Source organism: Pseudophryne corroboree, chromosome 6 (assembly GCF_028390025.1).
Source record: "Pseudophryne corroboree isolate aPseCor3 chromosome 6, aPseCor3.hap2, whole genome shotgun sequence".
NCBI lineage: Eukaryota > Metazoa > Chordata > Amphibia > Anura > Myobatrachidae > Pseudophryne > Pseudophryne corroboree.
This window is the reverse complement of record NC_086449.1, coordinates 777,948,987-777,966,013: the sequence shown is the minus strand read 5'-3', so window position 1 is coordinate 777,966,013 and position 17,027 is coordinate 777,948,987. Positions and strand designations below refer to the sequence as shown.

Below are 17,027 nucleotides of genomic sequence, written 5' to 3'. Positions count from 1 at the left end.
ACTGCTAAAAGTCCTTCATCTACAGATCGCAGTAATCGAGTGGGGCAGTATGGGGTCAGAAGCTGCTTCAGGTACCTCGGGCCCTGGTCATGTAATGCTTTGAAACTCAGTAAGCCAATCTTGAAGATGATTCGCCATCTTACAGGCAGCCAGTCAAGGAAGTAGAGTATGGGTGTTATGTGGCTAGAACGGGGCTGGTTTGTTAACAGCCTGGCAGCTGTGTTTTGCACCAGCTGTAAGCGGTGCAATTCTTTTGCTGGGAGACCAAGGTAGAGGGCATTACAGTAGTCTAATCAAGATGATACAAGTGCATGTATGACTTTTGGCAGATCACCTGAGGGAATTAAATGCTTGATTCTGGCTATGTTCCTTATGTGAAAGAATGAGGATTTGATTGTGGCTGATATCTGATGTTTAAGTGTCAAGCCACCATCCAGGACAACGTCAAGATTCCGCACACGATCAGTGGTTTGTAATTCTGAATCCCCGAGTGTAAGTCCAGTTGGTTGGCTATGCTGCAGTCTTGTCTTTTGATGTTGTGGTCCTATCATAAGGACCTCTGTATTATCCGGGTTCAGTCGCAGCCAACTGGCGCTCATCCACTCCTGGAGCTCAGCTAGACAGCCATTTAGGGTTGCTATTGGGTTATCAGTGCGCGGAGCAAAGGACAAGTACAGTTGTGTATCATCTGCATAGCAGTGGTAGACCAGGCCATGGCACCTGATTATTTCACCCAGCGGGAGCATGTATACTGCAAAAGGCATGGGGGCTAGTATAGAACCTTGTGGGACACCACATGGCAATGGCACTGATGGTGATGAGTATACTCCAGATGATACTCTCTGTGACCTGCCTGTGAGAAATTATTCGAACCAGCTTAGAACTGTGCGATCCAGTCCACAAAAATGTATCAGTCGCTCAATCAGAAGCCTATGGTCCACGGTATCAAATGCTGCAGAGAGATCCAGAAGGATTAATATTAAACAGTCACCTCTGTCTCTTGCCATCATGAGATCATTTAACACACACACCAGGGCTGTTTCAGTGCTATGTCTTCTCCTGAATCCTGATTGGAATGGATCATAAATTTAATGGGTTGTCAGGCGGGTTTCCAGTTGATTTGCAACCACTTTCTCAATAACCTTTCCTAGGAAAGGAAGGTTTGATACCGGTCTATAGTTGGTCATGCAGTCGGGATCTAAATTAGGTTTTTTAAGAAGAGGTCTAACAATTGCTTCCTTTAGGGGTCCAGGAAAAATTCCTGTCAGCAAAGAGCATTGAACAATTTTTGCAAAGACAGGACCAGTTATATCCATACAACCTATTAGAAGCTTAGTTGAGGCTGGGTCCAGAACACAGGTGGTGGGACGCAAAATCCGAGCAATTTCAGCAGTGTGCTTTACATCCACTGGGTCAAAGCTGGTCCATGAAGGCAGGTGGCTTATATTGGCAGACTTTGTAGATTGGCACTCCTTTGATGGCACTGAGGAGATTCCAGTCCGGATGGTGGATATTTTATCTGCAAGATATCGCCTGTGCTGTAGAAGAAGGAAACCTACAAAAGTACGCATGCACAAGAGGATGCACAATGGTGGGTCTGGTGACAGGAGGTTTGTTTCACTTTAAATTATTCAAGTGTAATGAAATAAGCTATTTCTAAATCCATTTTCCAGAAAAAAGTAATGTTACAATATAAAAAAGTATTTTATTCCTGCTCATAGGCTAATTAAAATATTAAGCAGACCCAAGCAGAGCAGGAACAGTGCAATCCAACAATAAAAATATATTTTACCTATTCTGAGACAAAGCTACGGACTGTAATGAGGTGTGACTAATGGATAATGATTTATACTGTATCTAACCATATTTACTGTGGTCACAGTATTATTGCACAGATATATTCATGCTGATGCAGAGTGAGACCAACATCATCTTGTGTAGAGACGAGATGGAGGAGGGCTGAGGCATTCTGATATATGCCATGTATGGAAGCTAAGATCTGAATGAGGTGCGGGCATTGGGTGGCGTGGCCAAATCCAAGAGACATATCCACGCCCCCTCTGAAAGTGCAAGTGCGCTGCATAAGGGAACATTTGTAATTAGCTACACCTCCCCCCCCTCCTATGTCACTTGTGCCAAGTAAAGCAAGGTTGTATCCATATGGTTGCGAACAGAAGTAGACACAGAGACACATGCAGGCCCGACGACAGGAGGGGTCATAGGGGACACCCGTACCAGGCCCTAAGAATATGGCACAGAAAAATGGGGCCAGCCCTTCACTATGAGAGAGGCACCGCAGCAGGCAGCAACAGCAGGGGAGCAGCCAGCATGAAGTAACACCACCTTCCATAGCTTCACTCAGAGCCTAACAGGGAAGGGAGAGAGATGTTGTGTTGAGTCTTATGGCCAATATGATGTTTAACTAACAGAATCCTAATACTTCTGAAGGAGGTCAGTGCCATAAGCAGTGCATTATCCTTAATTGAGGTTATTGTGGATACACTGTAACATTAAAAAACAACGAAAGCACAGTGAACATTGGGTTTATACAAAGTCTCCCATAATCAAATAGGGAAATCAATAGGGAAACCCTGCCATAAAATAATAACTGATATTCTAATGTGAATGTAATAACTAAATAAGGTGTGATATCACATTTTCCTTATGTCAGTCACACAAAAGACAGGTGCCTCAAACCAGTGGCCAGTGTAGTGGATTCTGTGTGGTCATGCTGTGATGTCATAATGGTATCAACTGCCTATATCTCAGGTTGGCTGCTGCCTCTCTCATTCTCCTTCAATACCTGGAGACAGACAGCTCACCGGCAGCTCACCGGCAGGAGTAGAAACAACTGGCAGGAGAAACACACTTGGCTGAGGTTAGTAACTGGACAAAGACAAGGGCAGCTAGATGTGGCAGCAGACTTAGGGGCCCATTTATCAGCTATTCAAACCAGTTGCATATGTGCTCCAGCCAATCAGCTCCCAACTGTCATGTGTTTAAAAATTACCATTGGGAGCTGATTGGCTGGAGCAACATTTATTATACGGAATGAGTTTTAAACAGCTAGAAATCTGTGATAAATGGGCAACAAGAATCAGAGGGGAATAGAAATGATTGCTTTAATGATTTAATAAGACAGAACATAGGATACAGATACTACACATTAAACTGGAAACAAATACATAGTAAATGAAATTATGTCATAGCTGGTGCTTATTTAAATAATACTATCATGTTTTATTTAAAACGCTTTGTATTATACATGTGTATGTTAGTTTATTACAGTGGTCACTGAGGTTTTCCATGATGGTTTCATCTTCTGCCACTGAAGCCAAACTACGGAGCTATTTATGTACTGAGAAATCCTCACCGCTCTCCTGGTTTCCTTATTACACACTGAGCCATAGAGTAGATCAGTAATACATGGCCACCATTAATTATTAGTAATCTAGGGGGAGATCTCTCATCCCTTCTAATGATGGGAGGTGTTGCCTATAGCAACAATCCGATGTTAACTATTGTATCATTGCATGGAGTATACTAGATATATAATAGCTAGAAGATAATTGGTTGCTATGGGCAACAGCTCCTTTTATACTCTTTAGAAGGTTTGATAAGTCTGAAAATATTAGGGAAGGCAGAAAGTAGGTTTATGTCGGACACCGAAGATGATTTTATAAATTCCAACAATGAAAGTGTTCTCAGCTTACATAAGTATAATAGTGACCGGTGAAATGGACTGTCCAGAAAGGCCATTATACAGCTTACAGTTTCAGGTTCTAGTTGATCTTATATATGAATGTATATACTTAAATACTGTAGTTGATGTTACTTACAATTGTAAATGCATTGCAAGGCATCTAACACTGTCTACTCTTCATCTTTCTCCACATCAGCACTATGGCCCCGAGATGGATGATCACACTGTGGGAGTCGATAACTGCCTGCTGTCCATGCAGAAGATACAGGAGCTGGAATGCTCAGAGAAGAGATGCCCACTTGCCTCGCCATACCAGGCTTGAGGAAGAAATGCCTCCAACCAAGCCAGTGGGTTATGATCACTCTGATGGCAGTTTATCCAAAAAACTATCTCCCAGTGAGAAGAACAAGGATCGCCAGATAAAAGTCCTCGATCTCATTAACAAACAGTTAGTCGAGGAGAACAACTTGTTAGCGGCAGAAAACACCTTATTAAAACTCAAGGTTGAAATGCTTAAAGACACGCTAACGAAGGTCATAGAGCTGTTGTAGGCCCCTGTGTAACTCCGCCGCTGTTACGGAGGCTCACCCAGTAGCTGACCAGTAACCATGGATTCTTATCTTTATGCACTCACCTATTAGAGCAGGGGGAAATATGCACTGAGAGGTTTCTGTAATCTTCTAATCGAAAAGGAGCGACCTTTCTTTTTTGAAGTCTGCATAAATCTGTCAGTGTGTATTTTCCACCTTTTCTCACCTTCTCTAATAGGTAAGTACATAAAAACAGTGATCCATGGCCAACATCTACTGGTTACAGCTTACTGTGGTTATATCTGGTAGTTAATCTTTACATCAATAAAGAGCCAGAGCAAAAATATTGTCTTCAGTGCATTCTTGTCTCTATTTAATGTATTTGTAGTGAGAAATATATCTTATGTCTATCTAAATATATAACTATGATAATTAGTCATAATATGAAAAAATATTCATATTATCAGGGAAAACAATTCCATTATCACCAGTAAGGGGTGGGTGTAAGTCCCGATACTAATAGTGACTGTGGATGGAGATACTCAGCGGCACGTCCTTCTGTGTGAAGACAAACAGATAACCGACATAGATGGCGGATATTCGCATTAGCATACGACAGTAAACAGGCTGCTGCGGTTGCACAAAGCAGCGTCTGCCAATGTGTCCTTAGTGTTTCTATTAGTGTTTCACACCTTACACACTTAGAACTATTTTATCTCCTTATATACTTCTTTTCTCTTACGTCCTAGAGGATACTGGGGACTCCATAAGGACCACGGGGTATAGACGGGCTCCGCAGGAGACATGGGCACTCTAAAGACTTTAGAATGGGTGTGCACTGGCTCCTCCCTCTATGCCCCTCCTCCAGACCTCAGTTAGATCCTGTGCCCAGAGGAGACTGGGTGCACTGCAGGGGAGCGCTGCTGAGTTTCTCAGTAAAAGACTTTTCGTTAGGTTTTTTATTTTCAGGGAGCACTGCTGGCAACAGGCTCCCTGCATCGTGGGACTGAGGGGAGAGAAGCAGACCTACTTAAATGATAGGCTCTGCTTCTTAGGCTACTGGACACTATTAGCTCCAGAGGGTCGGAACGCAGGTCTCACCCTCGCCGTTCGTCCCGGAGCCACGCCGCCGTCCTCCTCACAGAGCCGGGAGATAGAAGCCGGGTGAGTATTAAGTAGAAAAGAAGACTTCTCAGGCGGCAGAAGACTTCAGATCTTCACTGAGGTAACGTGCAGCGTTACCGCTGCGCGCCATTGCTCCCACACAGACACACACAGCGGGCACTGTAACGGTGCAGGGCGCAGGGGGGGCGCCCTGGGCAGCAATAAAAACCTCAAGGGACACTGGCATATAAATGAGATACTGCGGAGGCAGTATATTAATAAACCCCCGCCAGTATAAATAATTTGAGCGGGACCGAAGCCCGCCGGTGAGGGGGCGGGTCTTGGTCCTCCAGCACTAACCAGCGCCATTTTCTCCACAGCATAATAATTCATATAAGCGTGTATTTTACCCAGAAATTAGGATCAAGAACTCGCTTATATAAAACAAAAGGGTCTCTGGAGATGCACTCTGTGTACAGCCAATCCCTGCTTGCCTGTATAGAAAAGTTTTGTGTATAGTAAATATTGTTTCTTTGGGGTGGGGAGGGAGCAAACTGAGTGTGCTGCTTGTAGTGTTATATATACTGTTTGTTGGGTCCTTTTTTGTGTATTGCCAACCCCCCTCAATAAAAACCAAAGCCTGCACCACTGTCCCCCCAAAATATTTTATGTGTATAGCACCAGAATATAATATACAGATAGTTTAGCGCCATTAAAACAGGATTCAGTCAGGATCCCTGTGGTCGGGATCCTGGCAGTCGAAATACCGATGTCAGAATCCCGACAGTACTCAGAAAACCGGCGCAGGGATCCTGACATTGATCACTATACCGGCGCCGGAATCTCGAACGGTGATCACACAGTCAACCAGAGATAAGCCGCGGGGGGGAGGGATGTTAGGTTTAGGTTGCGGGGGGTGTGGAATGAGGTCAGGGTTAAGCTGTGGGGAGGGAGGGAGGGTAAGGGTTAGGCACGCCCGGGGAGCATTAGGGTTAGGCTGCGGTGGGGGGCGGTTAGGTTTAGGCTACGGGAAAGGTGGGTTAGGGTTAAGGGGGTTAGGGATCAGGGTTAGCTTAGTTAATTAGTTCATGTCGGTATTTTCTACATCGGGATGCCGCTGTCTGTATTTTGACAGCTGGCATCCCAACCGTCGGGATCCTGATACCAACCCCATTAAAACATATATAATAACCAAAATATTGGGCCTGATTCTGAGTCAAACTCAGGCACACCTGTGTGTGCATCTTTTGCTTCTGTATGCTATTATTGGTACAAGCCATTCGTTGGTGTACAGCATGTACATGTGTATATGCAAGCAGTGACATGTCCACTTACAGCTTCTTTAGACATTGCAAACCCTCTTGGTGCATCTTAAAACTAGAGATGTGCACCGGACATTTTTCGGGTTTTGTGTTTTGGTTTTGGATTCGGTTCCGCGGCCGTGTTTTAGATTTGGACGCGTTTTGGCAAAACCTCCCTGAAAATTTTTAATCGGATTCGGGTGTGTTTTGGATTCGGGTGTTTTATTTTCAAAAACCCCTCAAAAACAGCTTAAATCATAGAATTTGGGGGTAATTTTGATCCTATAGTATTATTAACCTCAATAACCACAATTTCCACTCATTTCCAGTCTGTTCTGAACACCTCACACTTCACAATACTTTAGTCCTAAAATTTGCACCGAGGTCGCTGGATGACTAAGCAAAGCGACCCAAGAGGGCGGCACAAACACCTGGCCCATCTAGGAGTGGCACTGCAGTGTCAGACAAGATGGCACTTAAAAAATTGGCCCCAAACAGCACATGATGCAAAGAAAAGAGAAAAAGAGGTGCACTGTGGTCGCTGGACGGCTAAGCTAAGCGACACAAACACCTCAATATCACAGGAATTATTTGTTCTAATCAATGGTATTATTGGTCCAAATCACTGGAAGAAAATGACAAAATCACTGGAATTATTCGTTCTAATCAATGGTATTATTGGTCCAAATCACTGGAAGAAAATGACAAAATCACTGGAATTATTCGTTCTAATCAATGGTATTATTGGTCCAAATCACTGGAAGAAAATGACAAAATCACTGGAATTATTCGTTCTAATCAATGGTATTATTGGTCCAAATCACTGGAATTATTTGTTCTAATCAATGGTATTATTGGTCCAAATCACTGGAATTATTCATTCTAATCAATGGTATTATTGGTCCAAATCACTGGAAGAAAATGGAATGGATGGATACTTGCAGTGACACAGAGCTGCAAGATACAGCAATGCCTACTGTTCACTAGAGATGAGCGCCTGAAATTTTTCGGGTTTTGTGTTTTGGTTTTGGGTTCGGTTCCGCGGCCGTGTTTTGGGTTCGACCGCGTTTTGGCAAAACCTCACCGAATTTTTTTTGTCGGATTCGGGTGTGTTTTGGATTCGGGTGGTTTTTTCAAAAAACCCTAAAAAACATCTTAAAACATTGAATTTGGGGGTCATTTTGATCCCATAGTATTATTAACCTCAATAACCATAATTAACACTCATTTTCAGTCTATTCTGAACACCTTACACCTCACAATATTATTTTTAGTCCTAAAATTTGCACCGAGGTCGCTGGATGACTAAGCTCAGCGACCCTAGTGGCCGACACAAACACCGGGCCCATCTAGGAGTGGCACTGCAGTGTCACGCAGGATGTCCCTTCCAAAAAACCCTCCCCAAACAGCACATGACGCAAAGAAAAAAAGAGGCGCAATGAGGTAGCTGTGTGAGTAAGATTAGCGACCCTAGTGGCCGACACAAACACCGGGCCCATCTAGGAGTGGCACTGCAGTGTCACGCAGGATGTCCCTTCCAAAAAACCCTCCCCAAACAGCACATGACGCAAAGAAAAAAAGAGGCGCAATGAGGTAGCTGTGTGAGTAAGATTAGCGACCCTAGTGGCCGACACAAACACCTGGCCCATCTAGGAGTGGCACTGCAGTGTCACGCAGGATGTCCCTTCCAAAAAACCCTCCCCAAACAGCACATGACGCAAAGAAAAATAAAAGAAAAAAGAGGTGCAAGATGGAATTGTCCTTGGGCCCTTCCCACCCACCCTTATGTTGTATAAACAAAACAGGACATGCACACTTTAACCAACCCATCATTTCAGTGACAGGGTCTGCCACACGACTGTGACTGAAATGACGGGTTGGTTTGGACCCCCACCAAAAAAGAAGCAATTAATCTCTCCTTGCACAAACTGGCTCTACAGAGGCAAGATGTCCACCTCATCATCATCCTCCGATATATCACCGTGTACATCCCCCTCCTCACAGATTATCAATTCGTCCCCACTGGAATCCACCATGTCAGCTCCCTGTGTACTTTGTGGAGGCAATTGCTGCTGGTCAATGTCTCCGCGGAGGAATTGATTATAATTCATTTTAATGAACATCATCTTCTCCACATTTTCTGGATGTAACCTCGTACGCCGATTGCTGACAAGGTGAGCGGCGGCACTAAACACTCTTTCGGAGTACACACTTGTGGGAGGGCAACTTAGGTAGAATAAAGCCAGTTTGTGCAAGGGCCTCCAAATTGCCTCTTTTTCCTGCCAGTATAAGTACGGACTGTGTGACGTGCCTACTTGGATGCGGTCACTCATATAATCCTCCACCATTCTATCAATGGTGAGAGAATCATATGCAGTGACAGTAGACGACATGTCCGTAATGGTTGTCAGGTCCTTCAGTCCGGACCAGATGTCAGCATCAGCAGTCGCTCCAGACTGCCCTGCATCACCGCCAGCGGGTGGGCTCGGAATTCGGATTTGGGATTTCGAAGAATGCACAGTTCTTTGCTGTGCTGCTTTTGCCAGCTTGAGTCTTTTCATTTTTCTAGCGAGAGGCTGAGTGCTTCCATCCTCATGTGAAGCTGAACCACTAGCCATGAACATAGGCCAGGGCCTCAGCCGTTCCTTGCCACTCCGTGTGGTAAATGGCATATTGGCAAGTTTACGCTTCTCCTCCGACAATTTTATTTTAGGTTTTGGAGTCCTTTTTTTTCTGATATTTGGTGTTTTGGATTTGACATGCTCTGTACTATGACATTGGGCATCGGCCTTGGCAGACGACGTTGCTGGCATTTCATCGTCTCGGCCATGACTAGTGGCAGCAGCTTCAGCACGAGGTGGAAGTGGATCTTGATCTTTCCCTAATTTTGGAACCTCAACTTTTTTGTTCTCCATATTTTATAGGCAGAACTAAAAGGCACCTCAGGTAAACAATGGAGATGGATGGATTGGATACTAGTATACAATTATGGACGGACTGCCACGGTTAGGTGGTATAAAAAAACCACGGTTAGGTGGTATATAATACAATTATGGATGGACGGACTGCCTGCCGAGTTCCGACACAGAGGTAGCCACAGCCGTGAACTACCGCACTGTACACTGGTTGATAAAGAGATAGTAGTATACTCGTAACAACTAGTATGACACTATGACGACGGTATAAAGAATGAAAAAAAAACCACGGTTAGGTGGTATATATTATAATAATAATACAATTATGGATGGACGGACTGCCTGCCGACTGCCGACACAGAGGTAGCCACAGCCGTGAACTACCGCACTGTACACTGGTTGATAAAGAGATAGTAGTATACTCGTAACAACTAGTATGACACTATGACGACGGTATAAAGAATGAAAAAAAAACCACGGTTAGGTGGTATATATTATAATAATAATACAATTATGGATGGACGGACTGCCTGCCGACTGCCGACACAGAGGTAGCCACAGCCGTGAACTACCGCACTGTACACTGGTTGATAAAGAGATAGTAGTATACTCGTAACAACTAGTATGACACTATGACGACGGTATAAAGAATGGAAAAAAAACCACGGTTAGGTGGTATATATTATAATAATAATACAATTATGGATGGACGGACTGCCTGCCGACTGCCGACACAGAGGTAGCCACAGCCGTGAACTACCGCACTGTACACTGGTTGATAAAGAGATAGTAGTATACTCGTAACAACTAGTATGACACTATGACGACGGTATAAAGAATGAAAAAAAAACCACGGTTAGGTGGTATATATTATAATAATAATACAATTATGGATGGACGGACTGCCTGCCGACTGCCGACACAGAGGTAGCCACAGCCGTGAACTACCGCACTGTACACTGGTTGATAAAGAGATAGTAGTATACTCGTAACAACTAGTATGACACTATGATGACGGTATAAAGAAAGAAAAAAAAATACCACGGTTAGGTGGTATATATTATAATAATAATACAATTATGGATGGACGGACTGCCTGCCGACTGCCGACACAGAGGTAGCCACAGCCGTGAACTACCGCGCTGTACACTGGTTGATAAAGAGATAGTAGTATACTCGTAACAACTAGTATGACACTATGACGGTATAAAGAATGAAAAAAAAACCACGGTTAGGTGGTATATATTATAATAATAATACAATTATGGATGGACGGACTGCCTGCCGACTGCCGACACAGAGGTAGCCACAGCCGTGAACTACCGCACTGTACACTGGTTGATAAAGAGATAGTAGTATACTCGTAACAACTAGTATGACACTATGACGACGGTATAAAGAAAGAAAAAAAAATACCACGGTTAGGTGGTATATATTGTAATACAATTATGGATGGACGGACTGCCTGCCGAGTTCCGACTGCCGACACAGAGGTAGCCACAGCCGTGAACTACCGCACTGTACTGTGTCTGCTGCTAATATAGACTGGTTGATAAAGAGATAGTATACAATACATACAACAATATACTACTATACTGGTGGTCAGGCACTGGTCACCACTAGTCACACTGGCAGTGGCACTCCTGCAGCAAAAGTGTGCACTGTTTAATTTTAAATTAATATAATATTATGTACTCCTGGGGGCTCCTGCTATAACAACCTGCAGTGCTCCCCAGTCTCCCCCACAATTATTATAAGCTTTGCCTTTTATACATTGATGTGCAGCACACTGGGCTGAGCTGAGTGCACACAGACTGAGTCACACTGTGTGACTGGCTGCTGCTGTGTATCGTTTTTTTTCAGGCAGAGAACGGATATAGCAGAGAACGGATATATTATATTAAAATAAATAAAAGTTAACTAACAACAACTGCACTGGTCACTGTGGTAAACTCTGTCTGACTCTGCACAATCTCTCTCTCTCTTCTAATCTAATTTCTAATGGAGAGGACGCCAGCCACGTCCTCTCCCTATCAATCTCAATGCACGTGTGAAAATGGCGGCGACGCGCGGCTCCTTATATAGAATCCGAGTCTCGCGAGAATCCGACAGCGTCATGATGACATTCGGGCGCGCTCGGGTTAACCGAGCAAGGCGGGAGGATCCGAGTCTGCTCGGACCCGTAAAAAAAACATGAAGTTCGTGCGGGTTCGGTTTCAGAGAAACCGAACCCGCTCATCTCTACTGTTCACAACTATATACTGTTGGGTCACCAAAATGCTGCACTGTAATACTATATGTACTGCTCACAAAAATGCCGCACAGATATGGAATGGATACTTGCAGTGACACAGAGCTGCAAGATACAGCAATGGCCTACTGTACAACTATATACTGTTAGTCACCAAAATGCTGCACTGTAATATTATATATTTACTGCTCACAAAAATGCCGCACAGATATGGAATGGATACTTGCAATGACACAGAGCTGCAAGATACAGCAATGGCCTACTGTACTGTACTACTATAATTATTATATAGATGACAGATATAAAGTTACATTGTGGGGGAATCCAGTATACGTTCTGTCACCAGGTACCAGTGAATGGCCACATCATGTATATAGGTGACAGATATAAAGTTACATTGTGGGGGAATCCAGTATACGTTCTGTTACCAGGTACCAGTGAATGACCACATCATGTATATAGGTGACAGATATAAAGTTACATTGTGGGGGAATCCAGTATACGTTCTGTCACCAGGTACCAGTGAATGACCACATCATGTATTTACTGTAGGTGACAGATATAAAGTTACATTGTGAGGGAATCCAGTATACGTTCTGTCACCAGGTACCAGTGAATGACCACATCATGTATATAGGTGACAGATATAAAGTTACATTGTGGGGGAATCCAGTATATGTTCTGTCACCAGGTACCAGTGAATGGCCACATCATGTATATAGGTGACAGATATAAAGTTACATTGTGGGGGAATCCAGTATACGTTCTGTCACTAGGTACCAGTGAATGACCACATCATGTATATAGGTGACAGATATAAAGTTACATTGTGAGGGAATCCAGTATACGTTCTGTCACCAGGTTCCAGTGAATGACCACATCATGTATATAGGTGACAGATATAAAGTTACATTGTGAGGGAATCCAGTATACGTTCTGTCACCAGGTTCCAGTGAATGACCACATCATGTATATAGGTGACAGATATAAAGTTACATTGTGGGGGAATCCAGTATACGTTCTGTCACCAGGTACCAGTGAATGACCACATCATGTATATAGGTGACAGATATAAAGTTACATTGTGGGGGAATCCAGTATATGTTCTGTCACCAGGTACCAGTGAATGGCCACATCATGTATATAGGTGACAGATATAAAGTTACATTGTGAGGGAATCCAGTATATGTTCTGTCACCAGGTACCAGTGAATGACCACATCATGTATATAGGTGACAGATATAAAGTTACATTGTGGGGGAATCCAGTATACGTTCTGTCACCAGGTACCAGTGAATGACCACATCATGTATATAGGTGACAGATATAAAGTTACATTGTGAGGGAATCCAGTATACGTTCTGTCACCAGGTTCCAGTGAATGACCACATCATGTATATAGGTGACAGATATAAAGTTACATTGTGGGGGAATCCAGTATACGTTCTGTCACCAGGTACCAGTGAATCACCACATCATGTATATAGGTGACAGATATAAAGTTACATTGTGGAGGAATCCAGTATACGTTCTGTCACCTGGTACCAGTGAATGACCACATCATGTATATAGGTGACAGATATAAAGTTACATTGTGGGGGAATCCAGTATATGTTCTGTCACCAGGTACCAGTGAAAGGCCACATCATGTATATAGGTGACAGATATAAAGTTACATTGTGAGGGAATCCAGTATATGTTCTGTCACCAGGTACCACTGAATGACCACATCATGTATATAGGTGACAGATATAAAGTTACATTGTGGGGGAATCCAGTATACGTTCTGTCACCAGGTACCAGTGAATGACCACATCATGTATATAGGTGACAGATATAAAGTTACATTGTGGGGGAATCCAGTATACGTTCTGTCACCAGGTACCAGTGAATGACCACATCATGTATATAGGTGACAGATATAAAGTTACATTGTGGGGGAATCCAGTATATGTTCTGTCAGCAGGTACCAGTGAATGGCCACATCATGTATAAAGGTGACAGATATAAAGTTACATTGTGAGGGAACCCAGTATACGTTCTGTCACCAGGTGCCAGTGAATGACCACATCATGTATATAGGTGACAGATATAAAGTTACATTGTTGGGGAATCCAGTATACGTTCTGTCACCAGGTACCAGTGAATGACCACATCATGTATATAGGTCACAGATATAAAGTTACATTGTGGGGGAATCCAGTATACGTTCTGTCACCAGGTACCAGTGAATGGCCACATCACGTATATAGGTGACAGATATAAAGTTACATTGTGGGGGAATCCAGTATACGTTCTGAAACCAGGTACCAGTGAATGACCACATCATGTATATAGGTGACAGATATAAAGTTACATTGTGGGGGAATCCAGTATACGTTCTGTCACCAGGTACCAGTGAATGACCACATCATGTATATACTGTAGGTGACAGATATAAAGTTACATTGTGAGGGAATCCAGTATACGTTCTGTCACCAGGTACCAGTGAATGACCACATCATGTACAGGTTGAGTCTCCCTTATCCAAAATGCTTGGGACCAGAGGTATTTTGGATATCGGATTTTTCCGTATTTTGGAATAATTGCATACCACAATGAGATATCATGGTGATGGGACCTAAGTCTAAGCACAGAATGCATTTATGTTTCATATATTCCTTATACACACAGCCTGAAGGTAATTTTAGCCAATATTTTTTATAACTTTGTGCATTAAACAAAGTCTGTGTACATTCACACAATTCATTTATGTTTCATATACACCTTATACACAAAGCCTGAAGGTCATTTAATACAATATTTTTAATAACTTTGTGTATTAAACAAAGTTTGTGTACATTGAGCCATCAAAAACAAAGGTTTCACTATCTCACTCTCACTCAAAAAAGTCCGTATTTCGGAATATTCCGTATTTCGGAATATTTGGATATGGGATACTCAACCTGTATATAGGTGACAGATATAAAGTTACATTGTGGGGGAATCCAGTATATGTTCTGTCACCAGGTACCAGTGAATGGCCACATCATGTATATAGGTGACAGATATAAAGTTACATTGTGGGGGAATCCAGTATACGTTCTGTCACCAGGTACCAGTGAATGACCACATCATGTATATAGGTGACAGATATAAAGTTACATTGTGAGGGAATCCAGTATACGTTCTGTCACCAGGTACCAGTGAATGACCACATCATGTATATAGGTGACAGATATAAAGTTACATTGTGGGGGAATCCAGTATACGTTCTGTCACCAGGTACCAGTGAATGACCACATCATGTATATAGGTGACAGATATAAAGTTACATTGTGGAGGAATCCAGTATACGTTCTGTCACCAGGTACCAGTGAATGACCACATCATGTATATAGGTGACAGATATAAAGTTACATTGTGGGGGAATCCAGTATATGTTCTGTCACCAGGTACCAGTGAATGGCCACATCATGTATATAGGTGACAGATATAAAGTTACATTGTGGGGGAATCCAGTATACGTTCTGTCACCAGGTACCAGTGAATGACCACATCATGTATATAGGTGACAGATATAAAGTTACAGTGTGCGGGAATCCAGTATACGTTCTGTCACCAGGTACCAGTGAATGACCACATCATGTATATAGGTGACAGATATAAAGTTACATTGTGGGGGAATCCAGTATATGTTCTGTCACCAGGTACCAGTGAATGGCCACATCATGTATATAGGTGACAGATATAAAGTTACATTGTGAGGGAATCCAGTATACGTTCTGTCACCAGGTACCAGTGAATGACCACATCATGTATATAGGTGACATATATAAAGTTACATTGTGGGGGAATCCAGTATACGTTCTGTCACCAGGTACCAGTGAATGACCACATCATGTAAATAGGTGACGGATATAAAGTTACATTGTGGGGGAATCCAGTATATGTTCTGTCACCAGGTACCAGTGAATGGCCACATCATGTATATAGGTGACAGATATAAAGTTACATTGTGAGGGAATCCAGTATACGTTCTGTCACCAGGTACCAGTGAATGACCACATCATGTATATAGGTGACAGATATAAAGTTACAGTGTGCGGGAATCCAGTATACGTTCTGTCACCAGGTACCAGTGAATGACCACATCATGTATATAGGTGACAGATATAAAGTTACATTGTGGGGGAATCCAGTATATGTTCTGTCACCAGGTACCAGTGAATGACCACATCATGTATATAGGTGACAGATATAAAGTTACATTGTGGGGGAATCCAGTATATGTTCTGTCATCAGGTACCAGTGAATGGCCACATCATGTATATAGGTGACAGATATAAAGTTACATTGTGAGGGAATCCAGTATACGTTCTGTCACCAGGTACCAGTGAATGACCACATCATGTATATAGGTGACAGATATAAAGTTACATTGTGGGGGAATCCAGTATATGTTCTGTCACCAGGTACCAGTGAATGACCACATCATGTATATAGGTGACAGATATAAAGTTACATTGTGAGGGAATCCAGTATATGTTCTGTCACCAGGTACCAGTGAATGGCCACATCATGTATATAGGTGACAGATATAAAGTTACATTGTGAGGGAATCCAGTATACGTTCTGTCACCAGGTACCAGTGAATGACCACATCATGTATATAGGTGACAGATATAAAGTTACATTGTGGGGGAATCCAGTATACGTTCTGTCACCAGGTACCAGTGAATGACCACATCATGTATATAGGTGACATATATAAAGTTACATTGTGGGGGAATCCAGTATACGTTTTGTCACCAGGTACCAGTGAATGACCACATCATGAATATAGGTGACAGATATAAAGTTACATTGTGGGGGAATCCAGTATACGTTCTGTCACCAGGCACCAGTGAATGATCACATCATGTATATAGATGACAGATATAAAGTTACATTGTGGGGGAATCCAGTATACGTTCATTCACCAGGTACCAGTGAATGGCCACATCATGTATATAGGTGACAGATATAAAGTTACATTGTGGAGGAATCCAGTATACGTTCTGTCACCAGGTACCAGTGAATGACCACATCATGTATATAGGTGACAGATATAAAGTTACATTGTGGAGTAATCCAGTATACGTTCTGTCACCAGGTACCAGTGAATGACCACATCATGTATATAGGTGACAGATATAAAGTTACATTGTGGGGGAATCCAGTATATGTTCTGTCACCAGGTAC

At 42.8% G+C, this 17,027-nt stretch overlaps 1 long non-coding RNA gene across 1 annotated transcript; it reads left to right on the top strand.

Annotated features, from left to right (window-relative positions):
• Positions 1-2,781: 2,781 nt before the first annotated feature.
• On the top strand, positions 2,782-4,577 carry LOC134935713 (uncharacterized). Its single transcript, XR_010180360.1, has 2 exons — positions 2,782-2,878; positions 3,900-4,577. It is a non-coding gene; the product is annotated as an uncharacterized LOC134935713 (long non-coding RNA).
• The last annotated feature ends 12,450 nt before the right edge of the window (positions 4,578-17,027 follow it).